The following is a 6,000-nucleotide window of genomic DNA, read 5'->3' as shown; positions in this document are numbered from 1 at the left end:
TGAGAGACAGACAGACAGAGGTCATCCCTCTGCTGATCCATTCCCCCAAATGCCCGCAATGGCCAAGGCTAGGAACCCCATCCGGGTCTCCCACAATGTAACCACTTGAGTCATCACCTGCTGCCTCCCAGGGAACAGGTTAGCAGGAAACTGGAGCCAGAAGCAGAGCTGTTGCTTGAACCCAGGCACCGGTATCTGAGTGGGGTTCTCCATCCCTACGCCAAATGCCCCCCCCTCCCAGGGGTATTCTTGGCACTCGGTCAGCACTTGCTATGTGTCAGAAAATCCAGCCAAACTCCGCTCTCCCGGTGTCCCAGGATTCCACCTCCCCTCCCTTCCGTCACCATCCCATCTGTCCAGGATCTCTGACGCCCTTCCGGACAGAGACCCTGGCCTTCCTGCTGTTTCCCACCTGGCCTTCCGAGCCCCCTCCTCAGGCTCCTGAATTTGCTAGAAGGGCTCGGAGAACTCGAGAAAACGCTTATGTTTTCGGGTGTGTCATCGAGGCTATGACTCAGAACAGCTAACCAGATAAAGTGCACAGGGCAAAGTACGGGGTTGGGGGAGGGTGGGGTGTAGAGTGGGGGTGCATGGGAGGGGTACGGAGCGGACTCCCTCCCAGCACCTGCGCGTGCTCACCCACCTGGCAGTCTCTGGATCTTATTGGCTAAGAGTTGACAGAATTCAGTCTCCAGCTCCACCTCCCCTTTGCCAAAGGTCAGTAATCCAGTCCTGGGGTGGGGAACATCTGGCCCCAGGGAGCCACAGACGGCCCAAGAAATCTGGTCTGCTCATGCCAAGGCAATGGCAGTTGGCACTCAACATTCAATACATCTGTAGCAGGCTAATTCTTAGGAAAGAACGATTTATTTTACTTATTTGAAAGGCAGAGCTGGGAGAGGGGGGGAGAGGGGCGGGAGCAAGAGGGAGAGGAAAAGGGAGATGGAGAGGTCTTCCATCGCTGGTTCACTCCCCAAATGGCCACAGTGGCCAGAGCTGGGCCGGGCCGAAGCCAGGAGCATAGACCTGCATCTGGGGCTCCCATGTGGGTGGCAGAGGCCCAAGCCAGGCACTTGGGCCATCTTCTGTTGCTTTCCCAGGCGCATTAGCAGGAAGCTGGAAGGCAAAAGGAGCAGACAGGACTCCAAATGGCACTCCTAGGGGATGCCGGTGTCGCCGGCGGCTTAACCCGCTGTGCCAGGCTCCACGGCTAATTTTGAAGATGCTAATGTCACACACACACACCCCCAATGGTGTGAAAACATCCAATGGGACCTTGGCAGGAAGAAAGGTTCCCTGCCCCATGCTGAGGCCTTCTTCAGGGGCCCACCCCCACCCTCATCTGCGTAAACTGGTTGAGGCTAGAAAGGGATTTGCAGGAATAACAAAAACCACTCCTATCACTCAGGAAATTCCGAGTTAGGAAGCTGCGTTAGGAACCAGGGCCAAAGACCACACAGGCCTGCGTCACACCACGCAGACACTCCAAGGTGGAAGCCGCCGTTGAACAGATCAGATGGGAGGCCCGGGCTGGCCTGGGCTCCTGCAGGAGCCAGGGGAGCAGACAGGAAGACAGGAGCTGAAGTTTCGCATTGCCCCCCCCCCCCCCCCCTGCTGAAAGTAAACTGCTTATCTGACCTTGCCAGAAATCGGGAGCGAGAGAGATAACAGCCAGATCCCCAGGAGGCCTGGCACGGCTGACATCTCTGCTTTCACCTTCAACAAGGGAAAGAACTCTGCAATGGCTGATTCGCTTTTCGCTTTCTGCAACACCAACGTTCTCTACTCAGTCCGTCAGAACACAGAATGAAGTACTGGCTGATTTTTTAATCAAAAATAAATAAATAAATAAATAGATGCCCACTAAGCTCTTCAGCGCTGTTGTGACGTTGCCTGCTGAGACTGCTGCTTTGGTTTCCATTTCGCAGATGAAAAAACTGAGGCCGAGTGGCATTAAGTGATTTGTGACGGGTCAGTGGAGAACCAGGACCTGAATCCAGCTTTAGCCTCTGGGCCCTGGGCCCTTGGGTTCACTCATAATGCAGTGATCACTCATAATGCAGTAGACTCCGTGGGCTGGGAGAAGGTGAGCAGATCTCACTTAAAGAAGCAGAATGATGACATTTTTCCGAGGTGATGTCTAAATCATACCCAGGTACCTTGTATGTGGTGAAACCTGACCACCAAAGAGAAACCGTCGCAGGCCCAAATATTTGCGTGGCTCTCGGCGTGCTGATTCATTCCTGCTGGCTGAGGCATGAGCATTATCCCTCTGTCTTGGTGAGCGCACAGCGGGAAGGTCCCACAGGACTGGCGGCTGTCCCCGAGGGAGCTGCAGGACAGGGAAGAGAGCTGGGAGCATGGCCCAGGAGGGCCATCCTGGGGTGGCACAGCTGCGGGGCCCTGGGAACGCGGCAGGGGTGGCGCAGGGGCCAGCACCGCTGACCTGAGCCTGGGTCGCGGGATGGGCAGACAGGTCCGGAAGGGAGTTAGGAGACCTAAGCAAGCAAGCTGGGCAGCCTGGGGAAGACCCTCTGGCAGAGGGTAAAACAGAACGACTCCTGGTGCTGGGAAAATGCTAGCCACCGCTCGCGGACACCAGACACTGGATACCTGGTCGCACTCAGGGGTCTCCCACAGCGCCCCCTGCTGAAGCAATCCTTCATGGCCGTATTTTGAGGTCCGCATGAGCTCATTCTTATTTATTTTTATTTTAAGAGTGATTTTATTTGTTTGAAAGGCAGGATGGTGGCAAGAGAGAGGAAGAGACACAGAGAGAGACTGAGAGACAGAGATCTTCCATCTGCTGATCCACTCCCTCAGATGGCCACAACAGCCGGGGCTGGGCCAGGCTGAAGTTAGGAGCCTGGAACTCCAGCCAGGTCTCCCATGCGGTTGGCAGGGGCCCCAAGCACTTGGGCTGGCTTCCGCTGCTTTCCCAGGTGCAATAGCAGGGAGCTGGACTGGAAGTGGAGCAGCTGGGTCTTGATCAGGTGCAAATGAGCTCATTCTTGAGGAGCAGGTTCTAATAGTGCCTAGTGCATAGTAGGCTGTTGGTAGGTGCTAGTTCTCTCTACGACTCCTGCTAGGAGCTCTGTCTGCTCTAGCCCAAGTGAGGGCAGCGGGCAGCTATCACCTGGCAAAGGTACATTTCTTGCAGGAGGAAGACTGTGCATGTGAGCCCCCGGCCCCTGAGGGACCAGAGACACAGGTGGGCTGCACTTCCAGGTTGCACCACAACCTGTGCTAAGCCTTTGTCCCATGCTCCGGTCAGACACCATTCAGCCTCAGGCTGTTACCATGGCACCTTATCCCCACCGCCGTGAAGAGCTTAGCATCTCCCATCAGAGTGCATTTCATTGGTCGGGCTCCCCAGGCTACGTTCTCTGAGTTGGAACTAGGGTTAGGTCATCCGATGACCACAAAGAAACCTGAAAACAAGAAGATTTGGGCGGGTGCTCACTCGCTCCTTGTACGGCTGCGGACAGGCACCCATAGGAGTACTTAGGGAGGAATCAGAGGAAGAGTACCCACCCCTGGACTCTGGGCTCCTGGCCACAGTAGCTCTGTCTCCTTATCTGCACTTGCAAAATGGGAGAGGACCCCGCCCCACCGGCCTTCCCCGGTGGGTGTAGAAGCCAAACGCGAGGAGCCCACAGGACAGGAGTGTTTGGTCCATATCTCCACCAGGCCGCCGGGAGCCTGGCATCACTCAATGTCATTCGGCAGAATTCCTTTCTGGCTCCTTCTCAGCATTCAGCAACAGGCAATCAGGGCAAAGCTGAGCGGCCCCTGCCAGGGGCCCCTGCCCCTCGCCCTCCCTCAGGAGAAAGCCATCCCTGCTGCTACAGGCTGCCCTGCCCGGCTCTGCCCTTTCCTGAGGAATGCGCTGTTGCCCACCCGCCCAGGGCTCCCGCTGGGGCAGCCCGGTCCCCTCTCCCTCCTTCCATCTGCAGTCACTATTTATTTATCTTTGGAAGTTCAAGGAAGCAGAGCCTGCAACTGGGAGAGCTCTGTGGAGCCAGGGAGGGGAAGCTGAGGGGCCAGCGTCAGGCCCCAGGCCTGCAGCCGGCAGGGGGTGTGGGGGCTCGGCCAGCCGGCCGCGGCGGGCCTGCGCACACGGCAGCCTGGCCACGCGCAGGAAGAAGGGGGTGGTCATCTTTGGTGGGACCTTGAGGCAGGGGAATGGGAGCTGGGGCTCCTCCTGGCAGCTCGGGTGGGGAAAGTGAGGAGGCAGGCCCTCTGGGCCGCACTGTTCCTTTCTCTCCGCCCCGCTGCCCTGCTTGTCCAGAGTGTGAGGTCCTGCCAACACCCACAGGCTACACTCATCCCCTGCCCCCGCCGTCAGGGGCAGACCCTGCCCAAAGCCGTGCATTCACGCAGTCTCCCGCCACAGGTGACGCTGGCCAGCAGGCTGGGCCCCATTTTGACCCCAAAGGCAGCTCCCGAGGGGCAGTGCTGAGTCTATAAAGGCAACGTCCTGACTCCGTGTGCAGTGTCTCCCCACGCCCACACCCCTGCCCCGAGGCTGCTGCTCCCCAGGACTTCCTCCCCACTCACAGTCCCCCAGAGACACACCCACTCACACCACACACACACATCACACACCCAAGACACATCTCACACACACCCTAGACACACACATCACACACACCATAGACACACCACACACACACATCACACACCATAGACACACCACACACACACATCACACACACCATAGACACACCACACACACATCACACACACCATAGACACACCACACACACATCACACATACCATAGACACACCACACACACATCACACACACCATAGACACACCACACGCACACATCACACACACCATAGACACACCACACACACATCACACACACCATAGACACACCACACACACATCACACATACCATAGATACACCACACACATCACATACACACATACACATCACATACACCATACACCACACACACACCCCACACACATCACACACACCATAGACACACATCACACACACAATACCACACACACACACCACAAACACCACACACACACATCTCAAACACACACATCACACACACCACACATATACACACATCACACATACCACAGATACACACACACCACATATACCACACACACACCCCAGACACACACATCACACACACCCCAGACACACCACACACCATAGACACTCCACACACATACACACACAAATTGCATACACTACACAAACATCACACCACACACACATCACACACTAGACAGGTCACACTCACATACACACACACCACACACACACATAACACACACATACACACACATATACATCACACATCACATACACAATACACAACATGCACACATCACACACCACACACACATACCTGACACATACATCACACACACCACAGACACACCACACACATACATGCACACCACACACACTCACACACCACATATACCACACATATCATATACACCACATACGCACACCACATGCACCACACACATACCACACACACATACACCATATACACACCACACACACACATCACACACCACATACACACACATACCCCCTACATACACCATATATACCAAACACACACCACATACACCCTCCACACACATACACCACACACACCACATATACCATGCACACAGACACACCAAACACATACCACATACACCCTCCACACACATACACCACACACACCACATATACCATGCACACAGACACACCACACACACATATACCACACATTCCACATACACCACAGGCATATACTACATACAAACATATACACAATGCACACATATACCACACACACACCACATACACAGCACACACACAAACACTACACATACACACATATACCAGAGACACATACCACATACACACACCTCACAAACACCACACACACCACACTCACATACCACAACTCACATATATACCACCCACACACACATACCTCATACACAGCACACACACAAACACTA

This window comes from Lepus europaeus, chromosome 16 (genome assembly GCF_033115175.1).
Source record: "Lepus europaeus isolate LE1 chromosome 16, mLepTim1.pri, whole genome shotgun sequence".
Taxonomy (NCBI): domain Eukaryota; kingdom Metazoa; phylum Chordata; class Mammalia; order Lagomorpha; family Leporidae; genus Lepus; species Lepus europaeus.
The sequence above is the reverse complement of the archived record's forward strand: the minus strand, read 5'-3'. Positions refer to the sequence as shown.